Raw genomic sequence first — 27,514 nt, 5'->3', positions numbered from 1 at the left:
AAATTATATAATTTTCCAATATACTTTATGTATGAGTTTCTCCCGGTTTTAAGATCTCTGCATGCTGTCCTACAATAGAAACCGTCATTTACTTGCAGGAGATAAAAAAATATCTGTCCATGGTCATGAGCAGCAAAAATGTTGTCAATGAAACATAGAAGAAAGCAGACCCCATAGCAAAGATCGAAATGGGCCCTTAATATGGTGCTGGTTTTGCCACCCAGGACAAAAAGAACAGTTTGTTTCCCCTCCACATCCTTTCCATGACACTTGGGCCAATGCCCACTCTCCTGCTGCGAAAAATTCAGTTCCTCTGGAGAGGGGAGTCCTACACAGGTTCTCGACACCCAGTAGCGAAGAGATGGGACCAACCAACCCAGGACCCCCTTTCTCTTAGGGCCCCATAGCAGCTGCTTAGGCTCTCTCTATGGTATATCAGTCCTCAGCTGGCTAAATGAGTCATTTCTAATGTAAACCCACTGATCGGGTAATACCCCTGGTATCGTGAGCAGGACTTACCTTGTCCTGAGGGAAAATTTTATCTGCTTTCTCCCATGTGATGTAGTGAATTCCTCGAAGTCGAGCCAAGTCCAAGTAACACCTCTCATCCTGACAATTATACCTAGGGAAAGAAGATCACACATGTACAGTATTCTACGCAACGGCGCCCCTTGCAGGGTAAACACATGCAATAATATGGTAGAAGACAAAACTATTATCTGCCCTGTTCACACTTGTACTCTGCATTATTCGCTACTAACATGCCTGAATCTAAAGGCAACATTTTACCCATTCACCCCTCTAGAGGGCGCACAGCGCAACGTATGCTGGAGGTGCATTAGTTATGCCACGCACCCACTGAATGAGTTTTGCAAAAGCAAAAATGGCTATTATACTGCAATGCCACGTGTTTACCGTGCATGAATTTCGATACAAATACATAATGGCAAAGGTTGGTCCTGCAATCTTCCTAAAATTCTCAAAATTAGCGGTTCTATACGTTTTGTCTTGTATATTAAATGCTATGTGTATCAATACAACATGTCAAATTCTCATCATGCCTATTCTAAATATTTGATATAACCCTTCTGTTCTGAAGTGCCCGATTAATAGGGTAAGATTACTAATACACCAAGTCAGAGGTGCACATGTACTAATGGATCTGGGACATTGTCATTGTGATTAATGGACGCTGGTATAGGCAGATTCTGATAATCCACATACAGATATGGGCTGCGTGAATGCCGAGCTGACCTTGCACAAATGACTCGTGGGAAAAGAACTTAGCTTTTATTTTTAAAGTCTATAAATATTTATTGAAAATTCCATTCTGTGTCGTCATGGTAGGCCATTTCTAGAAATGTGAATATATGGACAGATCAGCACGCTTGCTTAAAAAAAAAAAAACTAGCTCTAAAAGCTGTACTGCTGAAACATTTGCACCAACAGGACCATTAGTATAAGGTCATCATCAGGGGCATACACAGAAACCATAGTGCCCCATATCTAAATTCAGAATTCCCCCTACTGAAAGCTCCAACTATTTTTTTTTTTAAGTTAATGTTCACTGTTCTTTTGAAAATAGGGGTTGGGGCTCTGCTTTTCACAAACTCCAAATTCCCTGCTTCCCCTACCGCCACTAGGGGGAGCTCACTGTATATGTATTGAACTCAATGGGAGTTGTATAAATCTATATGCAGTGAGCTCCCCCTAGTGGTGGCTGCAAGTAAACACGGAGACAGTGTTTTAAAGGAAGCCGTAGAAGTTGTCCAGTTCCGGGCCCTCTTTTACCATGGGCCCGTTAGCGTGGTCATAGGGTCTGCCTCTACAGTAGGTACGCCACTAGTTGTTGCGCAATAGACATTAAGGATTGTCTAGTATAGCAATGAAGGCCGACTTTCTGCAGTCAGACACACATAGTAATTCTTAAATATAATGTTGTTATGGAAAACTCTCCCTTTACAAACTGGTGCAATCCAATCAGGACCCTTCAGGGACTCACACTCTCTGTATTTGCAGCACAGGGCCCCTCACCCGAATAGAAGACGATGACAATAACAATATATGAAGGAATTGCTAGTCATGCAATTTCCTAATGCAAAAGGAGAAGACATTCTAGGAGAGGCAACCATATTACACACGAGAACACAGAAAATGACTTACAGCTCAAATATAACTGCCCAGTTTGGTAAAAAGGGTAAATGAGTCAGTCCGGCCCCGTGAAGCCCAATAAATATGTCAGAGTTATGTGTGATCTTCAGCTGTTCAAGGAATCCAAGAGATCTAGAGAAACATACAATGAAGGGTTTGCAGTTATGGAGAGAACTATCAATACATTGCCTTTTAGAACTTCAAATTGCTACATAGACAGAGAGGGGTTATACAGGATTAGAAAATCATGGCTGCTTTTTCCCAGAAATAGCGCCACACCTGTCCATAGGTTGTGTCTGGTATTGCAGTAAACCTCCATTGAAGTGAGGCTTCGTTCACATCTGCCTCGGGGTTCCATTCGTGGTTCCGTCAAACCTTTCCGTCAGGAGAACCCACAAACGGAAACCAGACGGAAACCATAGCTTTCCGTTAGCCTTACCAGTGATTTCAATGGTAACGCTTCCGTTGCTAATGGTTTCCGTTTGTCTCCGTTCCTTAAGGTTTCCGTTTTTTTGGCAGCATCAACAGCGCAGTCGAATTGATATGTTGTCTGAAGGAGTTGTCTACATGGTGTCTGTAAGTACTGGATACGATAATGTTTGTTTTCTTTTATTGATATTTAATAAAGAATTTAAAATGAAAAAGAAAGTGAAAATAAAAAAATATTATGTCTTTGCAGGGGATTTGGAGCTCTGTATCAGAAAAAAAACACCATTAATATATATTAGGGTATGTGCACACACACTAATTACGTCCGTAATTGACGGACGTATTTCGGCCGCAAGTACCGGACCGAACTCAGTGCAGGGAGCCGGGCTCCTAGCATCATAGTTATGTACGATGCTAGGAGTCCCTGCCTCGCTGCCGGACAACTGTCCCGTACTGTAATCATGTTTTCAGAACGGGACAGTAGTTCCACGGAGAGGCAGGGACTCCGAGCATCGTACATAAGTATGATGCTAGGAGCCCGGCTCCCTGCACTGTGTTCGGTCCACTACTTGCGGCCGAAATACGTCCGTCAATTACGGACGTAATTAGTGTGTGTGCACATACCCTTAAAGGGTAAGTAAATGTTCAAACTTCTGACATGTCATAGTGACATGTCAGAAGTTTTGATTGGTGGAGGTCCAAGCACTGAAACTCCCACCAATCGCTAAAACGAAGCGGCAGAAGTTCTCGTGTGAGCGTTCAGCCCCTTCATTTCTGTTCGGCTCTTTCTGGAAATCGATGTAGCGGTGTACAGACTCAATAGAAAGTCTATGAACTCGTACACCGCTACATCGGCTTTCCGGAAAAAGCCAAACAGAAATGAACCTGCTTAGCGCTTCTGCCGCTTCATTTTAGCGATTGGTGGGGGTCTCAGTGCTCAGACACCCAACCAATCAAAACTTCTGACGTGTTACTATGACATGTGAGAAGTTTGTTGAACGTTTAGTTACTCTTTAACCCCTTCCCTCTTTAGCCACTTTTGACCTTCCTGACCGGGCCTCATTTTTCAAATCTGACATGTGTCACTTTATGTGGTAATAACTCCGGAATGCTTTCACCTATCCAAGCGATTCTGAGATTCTTTTCTCGTGACACATTGGACTTTAAGTTACTGGCAAAATTTGCTCGATATGTTCAGTATTTAATTGTGAAAAACACCAAAATTTAGCGAAAAATTGCAAAAATTAGCATTTTTCCCAATTTAAATGTATCTGCTTGTAAGACAGGCAGTTATAACACACAAAATTGTTGCTAATTAACATCCCCCATATGTCTACTTTAGATTGGCATCGTTTTTTGAACATCCTTTTATTTTTCTAGGACGTTACAAGGCTTAGAACTTTAGCAGCAATTTCTCACATTTTCAAGAAAATTTCAAAAGGCCATTTTTACAGGGGCCAGTTCAGTTGTGAAGTGGCGTTGAGGGCCTTATATATTAGAAACCCCCAAAAAGTCACCCCATTTTAAAAACTTCACCCCTCAAAGTATTCAAAACAGCATTTAGAAAATGTCTTAACCCTTTACACATGTCACAGGAATTAAAGCAAAGTAGAGGTGAAATGTACAAATTTCATATTTTTTTGCAGAAATAAATTTTTAGTACAATTTTTTTTATAACACAGAAGGTTTTACAAGAGAAATGCAACTCAATATTTGTTGCCCAGTTTCTGCAGTTTTAGGAAATATCCCACATGTGGCCGTAGCGTGCTACTGGACTGACGCACCGGCCTCAGAAGCAAAGGAGCACCTAGTGGATTTTGGGGCCTTATTTTTGTTAGAATATATTTTAGGCATCATGTCAGGTTTGAAGGGCTCTTGCAGTGCTAAAACAGTCAAAATCCCCCAAAAGTGACCCCATCTGGGAAACTACACCCATTGAGGAAATTATCTAGGGGTACAGTGAGCATTTTGACCGCACAGGTTTTTTACAGAAATTATTGGAAGTAGGCCGTGAAAATTAAAATCAACATTTCTTCAAAGAAAATGTAGGTTTAGCTAATTTTTTCTCATTTCCACAAGGACTGAAGGAGAAAAAGCACTGTAAAATTTGTAAACCAATCTCTCCCGAGTAAAACAATACCCCACATGTGGTAATAAACGGTTATTTGGCGACACGGCAGGGCTGAGAAGGGAAAGTGCGCTATTTCGCTTTTGGAGCTCAAGTTTAGCAGGAATGGTTTGCGGAGGCCATGTCACATTTACGAAGTCCCTGAGGAGACAAAACAGTGGAAACCCCCCACAAGTGACCCCATTTTGGAGACTACACCCATTGAGGAAATTATCTAGGGGTATAGTGAGCGATTTGACTCCACAGGTTTTTTGCAGAAATTATTGGAAGTAGGCCCTGAAAATAAAAATCAACATTTTTTCAAAGAAAATGTAGGTTTAGCTTATTTTTACTCATTTCCACAAGGACTGAAGGAGAAAAAGCACCACAACATTTGTAAAGCAATTTCTCCCGAGTAAAACAATGCCCCACATGTGGTAATAAACGGCTGTTTGGAGACACGGCTTGGCTTAGAAGGGAAAGAGCGCTATTTGGCTTTTTGAGATCACATTGAGCAGGAATGGTTTGCGGCGGCCATGTCACATTTGCAAAGCCCCTGAGGGGAAAAAACAATGAAAACGCCCAAAAAGTGACACCATTTAGGAAACTACACCTCTTGAGGAATTCATCTAGGGGCGTAGTGAGCATTTTAACCCCACAGATGTTTCATAGAATTTATTAGAATTGGGCAGTGAAAATAAAAACAATCCTTTTTCTTCAATAAGACGTAGCTTTAGCGCAAATTTTTTCATTTTCGCAACAAATAAAGGAAAAAAAAGAACCCAACATTTGTAAAGCAATTTCTACCGAGTACGGCAATACCCCATATGTGGTCATAAACTGCTGTTTGGGCACACGGCAGGGCTCAGAAGGGAAGGACCGCCATTTGGAGTGCAGATGTTGCTGGATTGGTTTCTGGGCGCCAGTGGGCCCAAAACAGTGGAAACCCCCCAGAAGTGACCCAATTTTGGAAACTACACCCCTCAATGCATTTACCTAGGGGTGTAGTGAGCATGTTAACCCTGCAGGTGTTTTGTAGAAATTAGTGTGAACTCGATATTGCAGAGTGAAAATGGGATTTTTTCCACAGATATGTGGACAATATGTGGTACCCGGCTTGTGCCACCATAACAAGACAGCTCTCTAATTATTATGCTGGGTTTCCTGGTTTTAGAAACACCCTACATGTGGCCCTAATCTCTTGCCTGGACAGTCGACCAGGCTCAGGAGTGAAAGCGTACCATGTAAAATTGAGGCCTAATTTGGCGATTTACAAAGTATTGGTTCACAACTGCAGAGGCTCAGATGTGAAATAATAAAAATAAACCCCTGAGAAGTGACCCTATTATGGAAACTGCACCCCTCAAGGCATTTATTAAGGGGTGTAATGAGCATTTTCACCCCACAGGTCTTTTCCATAAATGAATGCGCTGTGGATGGTGCAAATTAAAAATTTATATTTTTCCCTAGATATGCCATTCAGTGGCAAATATGTCGTGCCCAGCTTATGCCACTGGAGACACACACCCCAAAAATTGCTAAAAGAGTTCTCCCGGGTATGACTGTGCCATATATCTGGAAGGAAACTGCTGTTTGGGCCGCTGTAGGGTTCAGATGGGAGGAAACGCCATTTGGCTTTTGGAGCGTGGATTTTGCTTGGTAGTAGTTTTGTTTGGAGTCTTACTGGTGTTTCCGTTTATAATGTGGGGGTACATGTAAGCCGGGCGGAGTATATAAGGGGCATAGTCAGGTGGTATAATAATGGGGTAAAAAAAAACAATAAAATGATCCATAGATGTGTGTTACGCTGTGAAGCAATCCTTTCTGCACAGGCCGGTGTCGCACTGATATATGGCGTCCTTTATTATCCCCCTTTTGGTCCGCACTCCGCGCCTTTGTAGTTTGGGGAATTTTGCTAGGAAGTGTTGTCCTGGTATAATACGGGCACCGTCGCTTCCAGCTGATATGTTTGGGCCCTCCCTTTCCTAGTTCCCTAATTTTAGGTCCTTGAAAAATCGCCTCTTCAAACAGAAGAAATGTTCCCCTCGGGCACAACTGCATATTTTTTTATTTCCTGACTTATTGGAGCCATAACTAATTTTATTTTTCATAGACGTAGTGGTATGAGGGCTGGTTTGTTGCGGGACGAGCTGTAGTTATTATTGGTACCATTTTGGGGTACATGCAACTTTTTGATCACCTTTTATCCTATTTTTTGGGAGGCCAGGTAAAAAAAAAACGCAATTCTGGCACAGCTTTTTTTGTTTTTTTTTATACAGCGTTCACCACGCATTATAAACTACATGTTAACTTTATTCTGCGGGTCAGTACGATTCCGGCGATACCTAATTTATAGCACTTTTTTATGTTTTACAACTTTTTGCACAATAAAATTACTTTTGTAAAAAGAATGTATTTTTTCTGTCGCCAAGTTGTGAGAACCATAACGTTTTAATTTTTTTGTCGACGGAGGTGTATGAGGGCTTGTTTTTTGCGGGACGAGCTATAGTTTTTATAGGTACCATTTTTGGATACGTGCGACTTTTTGATCACTTTTTATTCTAACATTTGTAGGGCAAAGTGACTAAAAAACAGAAACTGGTAAAGTTTTTTACGGGTTTTTTTTACGCTGTTCACCGCGTGCAATAAATAATATAATATTTTGATACTTCCGGTCGTTACGGTCGTGGCGATACCAAATACATATGGTTTATTATTATTTTTCAATAATAAAGGACTTGATAAGAGTAAAAGGGGGATTGTGTTTTATTTGATTACTTGAAACTTTTATTGTTTTCAAACTTTCATTATTTGCACTTTTTTTTACACTTTTTTATACTTTTTTTACACTTTTTCTCAAGTCCCACTAGGGGACTTGAAGGTCCAACGGTCAGATTTTTTTTTTCTAATACATTGCACTACCTATGTAGTGCAATGTATTAGATCTGTCAGTCATTCACTGACAGCAAGCCGATTAGGCTTCGCCTCCCGGCGGGGCCTAAATCGGCTTCCGTAATGGCAGAGCAGGAGACCATTGTGTCTCCTGTTGCCATAACAGCAGTCGCCAGTCCTGATTGCCTGTCAGGGCTGGCGATCTGCTAGTAACCGCTACGATGCAGCAATCGCTTTCGATTGCTGCATCGAAGGGGTTAATGGCAGGGATCGGAGCTAGCTCCGGTTCCTGCCGTTACAGGTGGATGTCAGCTGTACAGTACAGCTGACTTCCACCGCTGATGACGCCGGATCAGCTCCTGACCCGGCGCCATCTTGCCGGCAGCTACGGAAGCCGATCAGGCTCCGCCGCCGGGCGGATCTTGACCGGCTTCGGCGCTAGGCAGACCGGGAGGCCAGTATTAGGCCTCCGGTTGCCATTGCAGCCACCGGAACCCCGGCAATTTCATTACTGGGGTTCCGATGAGCTGCAAACACCTTAAGTGCAGCGATCGCGTTTGAGCGCTGCACTTAAGGGGTTAATGGCGGGGATCGAAGCTAATTTCGGTCCCCGCCGTTACAGCCGGATGTCAGCTGTAAGATACAGCTGAGATCCGGTGATGATGGGACCGGCTCAGCTTCTGAGCCGGTCCCAAACATTCGGCGTACATGTACGGCAAGATGCGGGAAGTCAATGCTTTCCATGACGTACATGTACGGCAAATGTCGGGAAGGGGTTAAGAAATAATCAGCCTCATTTTGGACCTGTTTAGATTACAATAACAAAATGGTTGAAGGGCGGACATTCACTGTATAGTGCTCAATCTGTTATGACTGAAGGAACCAATGTCCTGATAACGGTAATTAATAAAACTTGTCCTTTAAGGTCTTATTGTGTTTACCCAGAATCATAAATTATCACCTATCCACAGGTCAGGTGACGATTTTCTGATCGCTGGGGGCACCACTGCTAGGAACCCCTTCAATCATGAGAACGGGGGTCCCAGACCCATAGATCCTCCTCACCGCACCCCCTTCAGTGAGGATGAGCTTGAATGGATCAGCGATCGAGCATGCGCCTGCCGCTTCATTCACGGTCTATGAGAATAATGGGAACAGCTGTACTCGGCTGTTTCGGTCATTCCCATAGACTTTGAATAGAGTGGCAGCGCATGTTCGACCACCGCTACATTTAATGTCCTCCTGCGGTTCAGCAGTGAGGAAGAACGAGTGTTCGGTGGAGCCCCCAGCGATGAGAAAATTATCACCTATCCTGTAAGGTGTTTTCTTGCAAATAGCAGTCTCAGCAAAGTAGTACTTACTGATTGGTGGAGGTTTGACCACTGGGACCCTGACAATCCCTACAGCAGGCCCTTGAAGGTGTGTAGAGGCAAAATATAAAATTCAATGGGTATTTCAATAAGATACATTTATGGCATATCCATAGGACTACACCCCACTTCTTGGACCCCCAGCTGTTAGGAGAATGGGATCCCATGGTCTCAGTTTACGTGTAGGAGCGAACTGGCCACTGCAGGGAGAATGGGGCTGTGAATGTGCACGGATTTCCACATTGTAGTCGGTCGCAGGTCTGTAAGCGGCCAATTATATGTTGTCCTATGGATATGCTATAAATGTGTTCTGTAGAAATATCCCTTTAATGCAACAAAATATATAAAAATCCTGGTGAAAAACCTGCTGTACGGCAACAGATTTAGAAACCCCCAGTGATCTGCGGTTATCGGCATCCGGACAGATATTTCCCCTACAGAGGTCTCTGCCGGGAAAATGTAGTATTACATTAAAATGAGTGGCCGACCACGTAATACATAGACGGGCCGGCTCTGGCTCATAGAAGGGGTCCAAAGTGCCCCCCCTATGAAGTCTAGATCACGATCACGTGGCCTCATTTAGGATTCGTCCCGCAGTGTATTTCACCTTGGATTAGCATTATCAGCTCGTTCTCGGATATTATAAACATAATATTACGTACCTATATTTGTAATCCACCACAGTGACTTGAAAGAGTGGGACAGACTTCAAGGCATGGACCAGCTGAGGGAGAACATCAGTAAGAAATATGTTTAGCGTTATTATCCATTTGGCTAATTTGTATTTTTATTTTACGGATTTCCTGGGAGACTCGTTGCCACAATGTTATTTCCGATGATCACAGAGCAAAGACGAAGCGTCTGTGGTTAGAAATGACCCCAGGGCATCGCCACCCACAGAAAGGTAATGATTACCTCATCTAAGTTCAGTATTTTTGGAAACTCTGTGCTGCGTATAAGAATGGTGACTCGAATGTTCTCCTCCTAGAGCCAAAATGAAAGTAAATCAGTTAATAATGGATCTATTCACACGTTGTGGTCAAATGACATTTTTTGCAAGACAAAAAAAAAAACACCACTCGTCTATGGGCTGTGCCTGGTATTGCACTTCAGCTCCATGAACTTGAATGAGCTGCAATACCAGACACAGCCTGTGGACAAGATGGCGCTGTTTTAATAGAAGCCATTATTTTTTAATCTTGTATATGTAATCTTTATGCTTTTCCCCACTTCAAGTGCCTTCCTCAATACCCACCAGTAGGGGTCAGGTATGCCGAAGACTGCACTGGAAGAAATCATTGGATCAGCTTGTAACCAGACTGGCTTTCATGTTGCATCAGTTTAGAAGTTACCAACTCTTATTCCATTTTTATTGCACCGAGGGCTATGCAAATAAGGGCATAAAAGTGGGTACAAGGCCTGATGGCCCATTCGCTTCAATAGAGGAATGCAGCAATAAGGACAGCACCTCTTTTATAGTCTCCGGCCTCCCATCTAACGTTATATGTTCCTGAACAGTCTGACAAAAGAAAAAGTACTGCATATATTGTTGGCAGGCTATGAATAATTGTATACATATATAATTTACGAGAATGGTGGCGCTCTACTTTATCCCTACAGAAGGCTTTAAAAAAGAAAAATATATATATATATATGACTGTAATGAACTGTGCCCGGGAACAAACCCTCATGTTGATTTATAGCGCACCTTTAAAGTTTCCTGGGAAATATTCAGCCGGAAAAGCACATGTTGTGAAAACGCTCTGAACAATCCCGTGCTGCGGCAATTTGAGATCTAGAGAAAGAAAAAGCGCTGAAATTGACTGCACTAATAAAGCACGTATCTCCTGTCTTCAAACAATACTTCTTCTGTCACCCGTCACATCTCCGGATAACGAGCTTACCAGCGGCGTGTTGTAAAATAACCCGTATCTCATTCTGGGCAGAAGCGCAAACACAGCGTCCTTAAAGGAACAGAAATACAAAAGGGGATATTACCAAATATGTCCAGAAAAACATGACTAATGACCCCCAAGTCTAAGGCTGGGTTCACACGTGGCGGAATTTCACTTAAATTCCGCTGCGGACACTCCGCAGCGTTAATCCGCAGCGGAGCCGTTTCTGCATTGACTTCCACTTCTATTTAGAAGTGTTCGTTTAGACGATGCGTAACATTCCGCTGCGGAGCATAGGCTGCGGAGCGGAATTTGGTGTCTGCAGCATGCTCTGTCTGTTGCGGAGCAGTGGCGGACTCATGGCGGAATTTCTCCATTGACTTCAATGGAGATTCTAAATTCCGCAATGAAGTCCGCAGCTGTCATGCACATGTTATGTGTGCTGCGGATGCGTCTTGCTTTTTTTACATGACATTTCTTCATTCTGGCTGGACCTATGTATTTCTAGGTCTACAGCCAGACTGAGGAAGTCAATGGGGCTCCCGTAATTACGGGAGCGTTGCTAGGAGACGTCAGTAAATAGTCACTGTCCAGGGTGCTGAAAGAGTTAAGCGATCGGCAGTAACTGTTTCTGCACCCTGGACAGTGACTACCGATCCCAATATACAGCAACCTGTGAAAAAATATAAGTTCATACTTACCGAGAACTCCCTGCTTCTGTCTCCAGTCCGGCCTCCCAGGATGACGTTTCAGTCTAAGTGACGGCTGCAGCCAATCACAGGCCAAGCACAGGCTGCAGCGGTCACATGGACTGGCGCGTCATCCAGGGAGGTCGGGCTGGATGCCGAAAGAGGGACGCGTCACCAAGACAACGGCCGGTAAGTATGAAATTCGTTTACTTTCACTAGGGAAAGTGCTGTCCCTTCTCTCTATCCTGCACTGATATCCTGCACTGATAGAGAGAAGGGAAGCACTTTTCCCGCAGTCCGCAGCAGCTAGTCCGCATCAATTTACTGCACATTTTGTGCAGATCCGCAGCAGAATCTGCAACGCAGATTCTGTGCGGCATTGATGCGGACAGTTGCAGAGGAAATCCGCCACGTGTGGTCATGCCCTAACTTTGTTTTATACATCACCATTCCCAATTGGAGCAGTTGCAATTTTTTAGTGCAAAATACAGATAACACACATTACTGGCAGTCACGCATGCTCGTGATTATAGAGCACTTCCCCTTTAAATTAAAAACAGTCACTTGTCCACCTTTGTAACCATTAATATTAATTTCCCCCATTGCATGCAAAATAAAAAATGAATTAACATTGCAAATAGTCTTGATTTAAAATCTCCTAATGTTTTGGATCTACAGCTCCAATGAAGAATTGTGTTTCCATGGTTACAGACTACAAACAAACAATGTGCTGTCAGATCCTGCAAATAACTGTCCCCTACTTCTTGCTGTTCCTGCCAAGTATATGCAAGCAAGTAGGGGACAGATGGATTGCAATATGACTGCAGGATCCAACTACAGAGCGTTTACTTGTAGCCTGTAACCATGGAGACATAGGACTGAATAGGAGCTGTAAACTCAAAATAGTAGGATATCCTTGGAATGGTAATTTAACATTTCTGTTTTGTCCGGACCCTCCATGGCCTGATCACTGTGGCATTTTTTAACGTTCTCTGCTGTCTTCCTGCTGAAAATCAGCAACTTTCTACAGTACTTTGTATTTCAATTCTTCTTCATTTTCATGGTCTTTCCTTGCTTTCAGTGAATGAAAACAGTAAACATCCAGAGGCTGAAAACCTGTTATGATCACATCTAGATGGCACAGCAGGATGGCTTATTACAAGAGAAAGCTCTGATACAATGAAATAGCCCTGCACCTGTGTCAGTTACATACCATGAGGTTTCAGCTTTTGGATGTAAACAAGAATATTCCTATTCACTGACAGTAAGCAGGGATCTTAAAAAAAAATGGGGAAGAACTGAAGCAGCAAGTATATTATAAAGTTACCAAACTTTTCATTAAAACAACAATAAACTATAAAACAAAAAAAACTTTAAAAATGATAAAACAACAAAGAGAAATACATTTGGAACATCTTACCCGTTTAGAATCGTACGCTTTCAAGTGTGTAACTTCGTAATCTGTAAAAGCTTTCCACGTCTCGCTGAACAAATCGCCATAGCCATAGAAGCTCTGCAGAAAAAAACATATTTAGTGTTTAGTACAAAGGCATCTAATCCCAAATTCTCTACATTGCACCAAAACCTCTGCTGAATAATTACTGTGCAGACAGGGGTGCACCATCCATGCGGCAAGATGAGAAGTTCACCTCAGACAGGACCCTTTTCTGACTGCAGGGGACTTGGCAGACATCCCTGAATCTTCTCATCTTCAATTTGGAAAGTAGGGGACGCAATTTCACTCAGGAAGTAAGAGGCACCTCTGTACTATATAGAATAACCAGCGGAGTCAATGCTGATCTCTGTCAGAAGCCTCTCAGAAGGCACATTGGCAAAGATCCTAATCCAAATCCCTAAACTTTTCAGGAAAATAGGATATGCTAAATTCTGAAGTCCAGCCAATCTGAATTACAACCTGTATTATAGTCCAGAGCTGCATTCATAATTCTGCAGACTACCACTTGTCAGCTCAGTGTCTGCACAGAGATTGCTGTAGAGCCTATAGTGATTTACACTCTGGGAAGGGTCATCTTATACCAGGATCTGATGTAGAGAAGACTAACTGCTCCATTGTATTATAGGAGCTAAACTGTCAGGGTATGTGCACACACACTAATTACGTCCGTAATTGACGGACGTATTTCGGCCGCAAGTACCGGACCGAACACAGTGCAGGGAGCCGGGCTCCTAGCATCATACTTATGTACGACGCTAGGAGTTCCTGCCTCGCTGCAGGACAACTGTCCCGTACTGTAATCATGTTTTCAGTACGGGACAGTTGCCTGGCAGCGAGGCAGGGACTCCTAGCGTCGTACATAACTATGATGCTAGGAGCCCGGCTCCCTGCAATGTGTTCGGTCCGGTACTTGCGGCCGAAATACGTCCGTCAATTACGGACGTAATTAGTGTGTGTGCACATACCCTCAGGGGTGGGTCTGTCGACAAACTTGTTGACTCATTCCATTGACAATTAGCAGAATCGTGAATGCAGCTCTGGACTATAATACAGTCCATACAACCCGTTACATTTCAGTGTGTTGGACTTCTAAGGGTATGTTCACACGCAGTGGTTTCAGATGTAATTCGGGCGTTTTACGCCTCGTATTACACCTGAAAAACCGCCCCTAATACGCCTACAAACATCTGCCCATTGCTTTCAATGGGAATTACGATGTTCTGTTCCCACGAGCCTTTATTTTATGCGTTGCTGTCAAAACATGGCGCGTAAAATAACGGCTCGTCAAAAGAAGTGCAGGACACTTCTTGGGACGTTTTTGGAGCGTTTTTTCATTGACTCTATTGAAAACAGCTCCAAAAACGGCCGTGAAAAACGCAGCGAAAATTGCGAGTGGCTTAAAAAATGTCTGAAAATCAGGAGCTGTTTTCCCTTGAAAACAGCTCCGTATTTTCACACGTTTTTTGAGTTTGTGTGTGAACATACCCTAAGACACTATGCCAGCTATAAGAATATTCAGAGCATCTCAATTAAAGTGGTATTCCCAGAATTGACAATTATTACCTATCCATAGGATAGATGAGAATTGTCAGATCACTGGGGGCCCCAACGCCGGGATTCCCAACCGATTGAGAGAACGGTGGTCCGAACCCTTGAGGATTTTAAATAGAGTGGCGGTCAAGCTGGGGGGGGGGCACATTTTTATAATACCAGATGAATGATTGTGATATGTCAAATAAAAAAGCAACACAGAACCGTCACTTATCAGCCTTGAACTAGACCGTATTAGAGGGAGTAGATGGTCAGGGGCAGATGATAATGTGGTCATTGTGATCCCGGACACAGAGAATTGTTCAGTCTCCATGGAGCTTCACATCTCAATGGTTGAGAAAATTACAGTGGATTATAAATCAGGATTTTCTCCTTTGACACAGTCTGGCCCAGAACACGACAGGTTGCCGGAGACAATTTCCTTTTAGAAAGCAGAACCATCTGCCCAGGGAAGATAAGCCGATTACCTATCCCGCTAGACGGCCCATGAATGCACCCAAACCCTATGGGACCAAGTGCAACTGCTGATCGACAAGTGAACGCTGGAAGGGGTGCGCCGACCTCTGGCTTTGGTAAATCATTTTTCAATTCTATTGCGGAATGAAAAATAGCGCTCTTTGTGTAGAGATCGCTGGCTCTGGAAGGTCATCTCCACCCTGAACCATTTATTTTGGGAGCTGTGAAGGGAGGATAGTAATAAAGATAAGCAGAACTGGTCATCACTTTCTGATCACTTCTCAAGGGGCCAAGAAATTGAACAATAGATACAAGCAGCTCTTAAAATGGAAGACGCTGATTAAAGTGTAGGATTTATTTTTATTTTATATGTCTATAATTCTGTGCTGATTTTGCTTATTTATTTTATAGGGTTTAGGACTACGTTTTTTTATTTTTCTTATAAAGAGCCCCAAATCGTTAAAGGGGTTGTCCAGGAACGGGGTGTTTTTTCATACTGATGACCTATCCACAGGATAGGTTATCATCATATGATCGGTGGGGGTCCGACACCGCACCTATCAGCTGTCCAGGCTGCCTCCGGGCGCCAGATGTTGTGCAGTGGCCGGTGTCAGAAGCAGATGGCTCCGTGGCTATAGTGGCCGTGCTGCAGTACTGCAACTCTGCTCTAATTCAATTGAATACAACCCCTTTAACTTACCTTCACACAGCCATAGAGTTAAAGTGTAACTAAATGTTCAATAAACTTCTGACATGTCACATGTTTTGATTGGTGGGGGTACATGCACTGAGACCCCCACCAAATCGGTAAAACGGAGCGGCAGAAGGGCTCGTGTGAGCGTTCAGCCAATTCATTTCTGTTCAGCTTTTTCCGGAAGTCTATGAGCCCGTACTCCGATACAACAGCTTTCCGGAAAGAGCCGAACAGAAACCAAGTGACACAGCGCTCACATGAGCGCTTCAGCTGCTTCGTTTTAGTGATTGGTGGGGTTCTCAGTGCTGAGTCCCCAACCAATCAAAACTTCTTACATGTCAGAAGTTTGTTGAACGTGTAGTTATCCTTTAAATAGTAAAATTATGTGTGCCTGCAGCCACCGCTAGGGGGCGCTCCCTACATGCACCTGCTATTAAATTGCATAATAAATAGATCTTTAACAAACTCACCCTAGTGGTGGCTGCAGAAGACCGAAATGTATCATATATAACCCCATAGCTGTGTGAACAGAAATCTGAGATTTTTTGCTCTGCAACAGGAAAAATGGAGCTATAAAGATTATGAAATCAGCATCGATTTTTGCACTTCTCTTAAACTAAGGAGTTCCCTACAAACAGATAGCAGGTTTTCTGATTATTTTTCATGCCATGAACAGTGTCAATAATTTTCATATTTATGAATAGAATGCCAAAACAACAGTGAAGACTGACGCACTGACAGTGTATTAGAAAAATGTAAAAATTAAAAAGGAAAGGCTTCAAAAGTTTAAATTGAACTCAAGTCTATTATGTACACGAGCGTAATATACGCGCGTGCGATGCGCGTGCTTTTCACGCGTGTCGTACGCACCTATATTAGGCTATGGGGCAGTGCAGACAGTGCGTGAATTTTGCACAGTGTGAGTCCGCGGCGTAAAACTCACGACATGTCCTATCTTTGTGTGCTGATCGCGCATCACGCACCCATTGAAGTCAATGGGTGCGTGAAAACCACGCATGCCGCACGGAACCACTTCCGTGCGAACTGCGTGATTCGCGCAACAGCTGTCAAACTCTGAATGTAAACAGAAAAGCACCACGTGCTTTACTGTTTACAAACATCCAAACAGAGTGTCATAATGATGGCGGCTGCGAGAAAATCACGCAGCCACGCATCATACACTGATGACACACGGAGCTGTTATGTGCCTTTTGCGCACGCAAAACGCGGCACAAAATGCACACGCTCGTGTAAATCAGGCCTTAGATACCACTTAGGGTCTATGGAAAACCGGGTATTATTTGATATTTTTTGGGGGAATTAGGAATTTGGTGCAGGTGAATTAATTTGAGAATATCAGATCTGCCCAGCATGCACAAGGTTAATACAAAATACTGTATAAAAGTCTCCATTTAATAGAGCCTCCAGTAAAATTCTTCCTCCTACTACAGAAAATCTTGTCTCACACTGGCACAATGTACACTTGGCAATTCACCAGCCTGTGTTCCCAGCGCCGTAAAAATATAGAAGAATTTGCTTCCTGTTCTCACGCCCAAGAATAAGCAGATCTGTCCCCGAGGTTGTGTATGACTGGGTCAGTGCTGCAGAAAACAGAAAACTCCAGCTTCAAAAGTCTCTATAAAGAGGCCACGTCTTGGCCGACAGTAATGGAAACCAAACCGTGCACCTGGGTCAGCGAGACACGATCGGGATAAGAATGTTTCCATTCACTGACAGTGAGCAGGGATTTTGAAAATAGAGAGGTGTTGAAACACAAAATATATTATAAAGTTGACCTTAGAAAGTAGAACTTTTTATTATAAACTAATTAAAGTGTATCTATCGTGATAATGTTTTTGTACTAATCCGTAGTTCATGTGAGTATATATCAAACTTTGTAATACATCTTATTAGTGAAAAGTAACATGTCCCCTCCCCCCCCCCCCCCCCACAGTTCCCTTCCCTGCCTGCAGGCTCTCTGTATATGTTCAGAAAACGTAAAAGTCCTCAAAATATTTGCAGGAATACAGAAAATAGAAGAAATAGCGGAGGAAGAGGAGGGGGATGCAGCTGCACATTCTCGGTGTCTGTGAGACATCAGATTGTCTCGGAGTACCGAGCGTAGCCATAGCATCACAGAGGACAGCGTGATGAACACAGCGAGATGGGCATAGAAAATGGGGGTCATCATCCTTCTGAACTCCAGCTGTTGTAGAACTACAATTCCCAGCATGGCCTGACAGCATGTGGATAGAATAATAATAAAGTCTTTGGCTGTCAGTGCATGTTGGGAGTTGTAGTTTCACAATAGCTGGAGTGCTGACCCCTGTACTAGGGCGTGTGCAACCAGCAATGTTATGAAGTTAAAGGGGTAGTCTGGAGAAAACCCAATCTCAAATCCCCAAAGAGGGAATTCTGTTTTATTCGGGCAGGGCTCCTTTTCAGAGCACAAGCCAGAACTACTACAAAGAGTGTCCTGGCATTACAGAGAGAGCCCACTGATTTCAATAGGCAGCATGTAATGCTTCATTTCCCCTGTGGTGGCGCTGCAGGGGAAATGAACACTTGGCATCAGGTTCACAGATGATTGCTGGAGGGTCCTGTAACAAAAAGGAATTGTCCAAAGAGGATAAGTTTCCATGCTGGCAATGCCAAGCTATGGATATCCACGTATGACAGGTTACAGTACCGCTACATTCAGACCAACAGAGGAGGGGGAGGGTCAACAAAGGGACCCCACCGCCTCCATTTTTATAACACATACCCCTTTAAGAAAGAAAAAAAAATACTTACTGTGTCCCACATGACAATATGGACGTCGGTGCTGAAGGAGTTGTTAATATGTTGTGTAATATAGAGATTGACAAAATCCCAGAAGTGGTGATAGAGATTTACACCTGGGAACAACGAAAAAGAAAATAATTCAAATATTAGTAACAATAAACTCACATTTGCTTCCTAAAATCTACCATCTCTTCCTGTGAACATATCAAAATCAACAAAACCGGATTATCAGACATTCTGGATTATTGGACAGTCACATAATAATATAAAAAACTCATTTCCAGGGCTGAATAAAGGAAACAATCTAATCCTAGCAGCCGTGTCCATGTCTTTTAACCAGTCCAGCCTTGTTATATTCCTGGTTATTCTGCAGCTCTGTGCCGGAAACAAGGGCAGGATCATCAGACTTTCTAGATTATCAGATGGCGGATTACAGGAATTTGACTGTATTATGTTTTAGACAGATTTATTCACAGGCCGTGACTGCGCTGTCACTAGACATAACCTCGGCTGTTCTTCATCTGGGGCAAACATTCCGTTTTCTGCCCTAGCCTCATAAATGGTTAGCACCCCCTGGCACATGCCCTGCCAGCCGCCTCCCAGGCTACATAAGACTTGTGAACTACACTTCTAAAAATCCTTCCTAGAATATAAATAAAGGGATTGGAGTGCAGCAAACATTTGGCGCATCCTATTTCCCCCCTACCGAGAACAGCAAGTACCCGGAGATTGTTGAGATGCTACATGGAAGAAACCGTAGGCCCTGTTCACACAGTTTTTTGCAGGCAGAAAAAAAATCTGTGTTTTTGAGGCAGATCTTGACCTGCCTGCGCTTTTTTGACACGGTTTTCTCGGAATCTAACGCTGCAGGATTTTTCTGCCTCCCTTTGATTTCAATGGGAGGTCAGAGGCGGAACCGTGGCAAGAAAGGACATGCTGCTCTTTTTTAACCCGTGAGCGGCCAAAAGCTGCTCGGGAAAAAACCGCTCTGCCTTCCATTGAAATCATCGGGGGCGATTTCTGCAGTTTTTTGGCGCTGATTGCTATGCGGTTTCCTCATCAAAATCAGCGCCAAAAATCTTTGTGTGAACAGGGCCTTAGGGCTCATGCACACATCAGTTCATTTCTTCAGTGTGCTATCTGTTTTTTTCAGGGATCCGCGTTCTCAATCTGAAAAACTCAGGGCAGGTCCTATCCCGGTCAGTATTTGCAGATCGGTCTCACCCATTCTGGTCTAGGAGTCCGTGAAAAAAAAATGAAAAAAACGGACTGCCCATGGAAGCCATCTGTATGCAGTCAGTTTATTGCAGCCATATAAAAGGACAAGGATATGTGAATGAGCCTAAGGCTACATTCAGATGAGCGTGTCCGATTTGTGCACGTTAAAAACGCAGCGTTTTTTCTACATTTCATGTCTGTGTGCGTTGCGTATTGGCATCAGTATTTCTATGTAATTGATTTGTGAAACACGGACAGAACACGGATGTCGTCCGTGTGCTGTTCGTGGTTTTCATGCACTCATAGACATTAATAGGCGACAAGTTCTGCAAACACGGACCAATATAGGACAAGCAGGGAGTTCCACGCAACGGACACTCGCGGTGTGAAAATTCAGGCATGTCTGAATAGCCCCATTGAAATCAATGGGTCCGTGTGCTACACGTTATTTCACATAAATGTAGTCAGAGCAGGGCTGCGGCTGTGTAATACACGTGTAATACAGCCATTGCCCCGCTCCTGACAAGTGTGCACGTGGGGTCAGCATGCGGCCAGAGCTGCACTAATGAGCGCCGGCACTGAATACAGAGAACATGGCGGGCGCACTGCAAAACACCCCCATATTCGGTCTTCAGTCCCGGCGCCGCCGCTCATTAGCTGGTCGCATCACCTCATGCTGACTGTGCGTACACTTGATGTCAGGAGCGGTGCAATTTCTGTATTACACAGCCGCAGCTCCGCTCTATTGCCAGAGATCAGAGAAATTTCTGATCTGCGATGCTATTCCCTTGAATGCTGTGATCGAAGCTGACCGCAGCATTGAAGGGGAAAACGAGAAGGGGGATCCCTGTGATGCTTGAGGGACATACCATATATGGGCAGACAATCCAGGGTCCATTGAAGGACACCAAGGCTGTCTGACCGTATATTCCTGTTGTTAGGGCATACTTAGTAAACAGGCAGTTGTTAGGTCATACCCATCAGTACACAGGCTAATGTACTGGTATATAGATAGATATATGCCAGTACATTAAAGTTTAAAAAAGTAAAAAAATGAAGTAATGTGAAATACTTAATGTGCGGCACATGGAGGTTCAAGATTCTTCACACCCCGAGCCTCACATCAGTGAATGGAACTTTTTTTTTTTATTACAGTTGGCAAAGTATCGTTTTGGTATCAAGAGTCGCAACACTACACAAAGTATCGGTATCAAAGTCCAAATTCTTGTAACGTGAGTCGTGACAATCCTAATCAGATGTACACATTACCTGCATCTAACTTCATGATATACGTCGGCCTCTCGACGACGACGTCACAATGTCCATCTTCTATGGGTCTGAACGTCAGGGAGCCGAATGTCTGCAGCTCCGCAAACCTGGAATTACAAGAAACCAGAAATATTCACAACATTTCAGAGCAAGTTCAATCAGGAATCTTATAAACCCTGAGCGGAGGAGACCAAAACCAACATTCTGTAGATTATTATTATAAAACAGAAAGCTCGGCCATAACCAATAAGATCTCCATTACAAATCTTAACTGGCATGTCACCCAGCTTTCCCAAACTCCTGAAAGGTAAATCTGCCATGTTCTACACTTCTTCCCCTGTAATGCTCGATGATGAGACACATTTGCCTTTTGGGACCCAACTGTTATGGGAATTTTAATACTGGTAATATTAGTAGTCACTCAGCTTTTCAAGAAACAGGTATAACTAGCTAACTAACTAACTAACTAACTAACTAGAGGCTGCGTATAAGACTAGCATTTATTTATCTGTACTTGCCGCCATCTTCTACCAGCGACAATCTGAAGATTAATATTGAAATATAATAAATACATAACCAAAGAATACAGACATCTGCAGATCAGCGGCAGTACCAAGGAGGAATGTTTGATAGTCTTAAAGGGGATGTCATACATTGCGGTCATATCACAGATTTTTTTCTGCAGTTTGCACTACGTGACAGCAAGAACACAGGGGTTTTGCAAAAAAAAAAAAAAAAAAAAAAAAAAAAAAAAAGCATTTTTGCCATGGAGTCTTGGAAAAACAGTGACATGACTGCAACGTGTGAACACAGCCTAAAAGGTCAAGGTAAAACAATGAGAGTGGTCGTGTGAACTTGTATTCAGACGACAGAATCCTGCAGCGACATCATGTAACGAGTATTAGCACATCCTAAATTATCATCAGGAAAGCAGTGAGTATTTAGACTTACCATCCCCGTCCAGCTATAGTCCATTCATGATTGAGTTTCCGGGATTATTCTTTTATGTTGGTGGTGACGGAGGATCTCGGTGGTGATGGGACAGGAGTTTCCATTTCTCTCAGACTTTCAGAGCTGCAGGCCGTGTTGTGAAGACATAATGATGGATGTTTTTGGACATTACTAGTTTGATGGGAATCTCCATTTGTAGGCAATGATCTCGATGTGATGATGAGATTGTGTAAAGTCGTCCAACTCTGGGGGAAGATTTTTCAGCTTTGGGGCCAGTGTTTTCTCTACGGTGGAGACATCTGGAGGCAGAAATCTCATGAAGTCGGTGACTTAGAGACCAAATGCAGGATTCCTCAAAGTCAATTGTGGTTGAGAAGGGATCGGTCTCCTATGTCCAGAATTGTTTTTCTCCATTTCCTCATTTTTATTAATCAGTTCATTCTGTGATTTGGCAATGGTCTCTGATTGGAGCAATTCCTTTTTTAGAGAGTCGACAATTTCTATTACATTGTCCTAGTTGCGTCCTTAACAGATGCTTCATGAACTCCTCAGTCAGCAGAGGATTCCGGGATAAACAAGTCTACTCCATCAGCTGGAATACTGTGAGAGGGAAAGGATGCCTCTTCTATCTTATTAGATGTAGTTATCGCAGTACTGAGGCCCAGAGTAGAGTCAATTACCAGAGTAAGTTGTCCCAGGGATAGGCATGGGCCCTTCAAGAGTCAGAACACCAATATAGGACATTTCCATCTCTCATTGATCAGAGGAAGAGGCAGCGAGTGTTATGACCAGCGGGTTGTCGACCCACTGTGCTACTCCACCGGTTTGGCTTAGGGCCACCTCTAAGGGCGTTGTCTAAGTAGCCTCCCCAGTCTTCACCCTTTAACCCCCGTACGGGGATCTGGACTTCGCTGCGGGGAGACTACCAGGTCGCTACCTCTTGAGGTGGTCCCGGTGTGAGTAGCGGCTGGCCCAGCGGACCAGAATACAACGGTGAAGCACGCCGAGGGTACAGGCACTGGCAGATGATACTTGGCAGATGGGTGAGGATCAGAAGACAGTTTGTGATAGGCAAGCAGGGATGAGGGAGTCTCCTACATCAGATAACAGACTGTCAGAGGGAGAGGAGGTCTCTGACCAAGACCCCAGTTGGAGCAAAAGGTAAAATCTGCATAATTCTTTTAAAACCGCCAGGTACCACTCTCAACATTGGTTTTGACATCACCCTGCACATGGGGAGCATTATTAATTATTATTATATTATTTTTCAGGTCCTTTACATTAGGAATACCCCTTTAATCAAATAACTTCCCATTGTCCTGGTGATTGATTTATCCCTTCACCCCTTATCAGCAAGACATGGCGGCTCCAATTAAGCAGGACACCAGGGAGTAGTGGGGAGTTCTGGTGTGGGACTTGGAGTCTGGTTTAGGGATTATGACCTGAAGCAGGTTCCATAGTGTAATGGTTAGCACTCTGAATCTCGGCCAGACTGTCCATCAGCAGCATCAGCAGGAGGGAACCAAGGATAATCAGGGCGGGCCAACAGTGAAAATCAGGGGACACTGAAAGTACCCGTGTGCTAGGAGGACCCTTGGGAACATACAAAGGGGAGTTCTAGTGGGAGACTTGGAGTCTGGTTTAAGGGTTACGACCTGAAGCACGTTCCATAGTGTAATGGTTAGCACTCTGTGAGAGAACGGGGGATCATCAGTGCAGGCCTGCCTTAAAAGCAGGGGGGCACTAAAGGTATGTAGCGGGGATCACCCTGAAAAGTAACACGGCAATGAACCACATCTACAGACCACAAGGTACCAAATCGTCAGGCAGAAGAATAGTCGCTGGTCAAGCAAAGGTCAGGGCAGGCAGCAAACAAGCGTAGTCGATGGACAGGCCGGGGTCAGGGCAGGCAGCAAACTAGCGTAGTCAAATAAACAGGCATAGGTCAGGGCAGGCAGCAGTCAGAAAGAGTAGTCCAATAAACAAGCCAAATGTCAAAACCAGAAAATCAATCATATGAAATCGCAGCGAGTGCCCTGATGTTACCGGCACACTGCAGGAGACTCCACCACTAGATCTTCTTGCAGCGAAATGAAATTTCCCCGTGGAACTCCTTCTCCGGATAGATGGTGTCTCTGGAGAAGGTGTACCGCACATAGTCTCCCTCATCGCTGACATAGCACCTGCAATCATCTGCCAATGGCGTGTTCAGCATGGCTCTCAGCATCCTGCGTGATGCACCACCCATAGTGTCCCATAGTGGGGTCTCATGCACCTGTCTGGCAGTCACTTTAATGCGCGGTGGTAACACATAAGGTGCACTGCGGACCCTGGATTTTCGAGCCACTACTGGTGACCCCCTGTTTGTGGCAGAGACTAGTGGCTTTCTTGCCAGAAACTTCTCCCAGGCAGTTGGTCTCTTGGGAGATGGGGCAGTGGTCTGGTCCTCACCTGATGGTATGGTGGGTATGGGCACCAGATGTTCCTCCCTTGCTGCACGGGTAGGGACTGCAGCTGTTGGTGGCAGCTCCCAGGCAGATGGTCTCCTGGGCAATGGGGCAGGGGCCGGGACCTCACCTGATGTTATGGTGGGTTTTGGCACCTGATGTTCCTCCATTGCTGAGCAGGTGGGGGCTGCAGATGTTGGTGGTGGTGGTGGAGTCTTCAGCTTGAGGTATCGGCCCGATTCTTTATCTGGTGTTCTCCACAGATTTTTAAGAAATGGCACGATCCCCAATGCTGCCGTTAGACGTCCAAAAAAGCCAGTCTGCCTCTGATGTCTCTCAGGCTCCCGGCTGTACGGGGTCTTCCCGGGACGATGGAGATATCTCCGGGGCTGGAACTTTCCACCAGCCCCCGATGCAGCCATCTGGCTGCCTCTTCCTCCACACACTCGGAAGTGTGGGTCTGGAAGGTAGATCCAAAAACAAACAAACAAAAAAATTCAAATAGAAACAAAAGAAACAAGAACCCAGCCGGGATAATCGCAGTAGTGCTTAGCCGCTCCTCTCTCCTCGATATCTGCCTCGCACTGACCGTTCCTGCAGAGAATTCCGTGACTGGATGACGACGCTTCTGTGATGCAGTCCATGGCAACAAGGTCCTAAGTGGTGCTGCCCATGGCATCCAATCAGATTCTAGCTCTCACTGTACAAGTTGTAGGTTAGAAAATAAAAATGTGCATAGATTGGCATGGACAGATTGTACCCAATGTGTGTTTCTCCCACCTTCTCTGTTCGATGAGGAGCCAATAGAGATGTTATGGTTTCAAAATTCTAAATACACCCATGTAATTAATTTCCTTCTGGCAGTAGAGCATGCTGGGATCTGTAGTGCACATTGAACTGGTCAACAGCACAGGTCATTTAAAAAAAAAATCTGTTTGATTTTTCTGTTGAGGGGGATGGGAGAGACGTGATGGCGCTGCCAACAGTTATTTCTCACTGCCATATGCAGTCGACTCCGCTATTGATTCTGTCGGAAAACCGGAAACCTGCCGGAATGGTGACGAACGGAGACCATTAGCGATGTTTCCGTCACCATTGATATCAATGGTGACTGAAACGGAAGCTGTGGTTTCACTTTCACTTTCCGTTACGGGGTTCACTCGACGGAAACCTCCGACGGAACCCCGGAACGGAAAGCGAATGATGATGTGAACAGGCCCTTATAGGAGTTATGTGCCCTGGGATCTTGAAGGCCGTAAAATTGTATTGACAATCATGTCGCTGGTCCCCTGTATAGTTAATATTTTAGTCTCTTAAATAACTTGCATGACTCCACGTCCTAATGTATTATTTTATATAAACAAAGGAAAAATAACCAGAAAAGATTCAGAGATTCCCAGAATCGCATTCATTTGATTTTCATACGTCTCAGTGGAATCATCAACTTTATAAAACGTGTCCCTTAAGCGCCATTAGTCCTAGAAACCATCATGGCTGCCAGCCAATACCGGCATCAACAGACCAATAGGAAACCCAAATGTCATCCAAGGCTGAATGAAGAACTTCCTACGACATGACCCCAGCGGTGATACTTTATAGGATTATTTTTCTGCTGGGAATCCTGTAATAAAGCAGTTTGCAAAGATCGGCACGACTCCGGTATTTTATGCTTTGAGCGCATGGAAAGTAATTCTTAGTTTCCTAAATATTTGTTTGCAGCCGGTAATGTAGCAGTTGGCAATTTCCACAATCAATGCCCGCTAAAGCGAGACGCCAAACACTCCCATCGATTCTGTCCGTAGGACGTGTGAATACAATAATAACGGCCTCTGTTGTCTGACTGTGATTTATATCGCTGGAGTTTAATTACAAGACTCTGTTATATGTTATAAAGTGAGAAGAGAAAATTCCTTTAATCGGAATTAATAGCCCAGCATAGACGAGCAATGACGAGACTCCCCTATATAAAAATCAAGGTAATGGTGGCATATTTGATGATCACATGCACCGTGTACCTAGAGGTTCTCTACCTCTTCTCTAAAATGCCCATAAAGAGGGCTTGAGAGCACTGGGCTACCCGGATTGGCACAGGATGCCCGCTGTTTTTGCCCTTTATGGGCACATTTAAAGCCCCGCTGTGTCATGACCCAAGAGCTGTAAAACTCTTATTAAATGTGAGGCCTAAAAGAGTTTTGCAATGTTACCAGGAGATGCATAGTACTAGGATATGCGGTCATTAGCGGATGTAGGGGGATCTGACCACTTCAACCCCCAATGATTACTCGATTGAAGCGGCCCCGGTTCTTTGTGGAGATTGTTGTGATTTTCCCCTGCACAGCGGTGCTGCCTTCCAGGCGCCGTGGAGGTTCTGCTACTCAGCCCCTTTGTTTTCATGATCGGTGGTGCCATGTGGTCAGATCCTTGACAGTCAGCAAGTCATTACTAAACATATGCCATCACTTATGAAGACTGGGAAGAGAACACATACCAAGACTGCAGGGGGCTCTTGCGATCACCTTGAGAGAGCAGCTTCTGTGAGTCAAGGTCACAATGTCCTCCCATTTCCCCTTCCTGTATAAAGTCTTCTTTAAATCTGTAAGAGAGAGAAAAAGAAATGTAAATATTCCTTCTCCTCCTTTTATTGTCGATTTATTTTATTTTTTTAAATAAGTAACAAAATCTCGATGAGGACAATATCCCAGAAGAAACAAATTAAGCTCAAACGCAAGAGGAAAACAAACAATAAAAAAAGGATCTTCCAGCCTCCAGAATGCTTAAAAACAGATTTCAAGTTGTGCTTCTCAATGTACGGCGGTTTAAAAAAATGAATCGTAGGACTCGTAAGGGGGTAAATAATCTCATGATCTTCACCAGTTGGAATAGAAAAGTTGCAATTTGTGCATAAAACAAAAAAATAAATATATATATTATGTAAAAATCTCTATTAAAGGGCCATTCCCAGCTTATAAATTGAAAAAAGGATAATGATGGGATATGCCATCACTTTATGATTGGTGGGGGTTGGACCTATGGGACCCCCACAGATCCCAGGAATGAAAGGGCTGCAGCAATAATTTAGCTCTCCGTCCCGCTCAAAGGAGGGGAGAAACAGTGAAGGGGACAGAGGAACTAAATCATCATTGCAGCCCCTTCAT

At 44.0% G+C, this 27,514-nt stretch overlaps 1 pseudogene; it reads right to left on the bottom strand.

The window, feature by feature from the left end:
* LOC142728069 (EGF domain-specific O-linked N-acetylglucosamine transferase-like) overlaps positions 1 to 27,514 on the bottom strand; it is an 80,849-nt pseudogene that overhangs the window by 3,850 nt on the left and 49,485 nt on the right.

The sequence above is a fragment of the Rhinoderma darwinii genome, unplaced genomic scaffold, assembly GCF_050947455.1.
Source record: "Rhinoderma darwinii isolate aRhiDar2 unplaced genomic scaffold, aRhiDar2.hap1 Scaffold_67, whole genome shotgun sequence".
In the NCBI taxonomy this organism is placed as follows: domain Eukaryota; kingdom Metazoa; phylum Chordata; class Amphibia; order Anura; family Rhinodermatidae; genus Rhinoderma; species Rhinoderma darwinii.
Note: the sequence above shows the minus strand (reverse complement) of the source record. Positions and strands in the feature narration are given on the sequence as shown.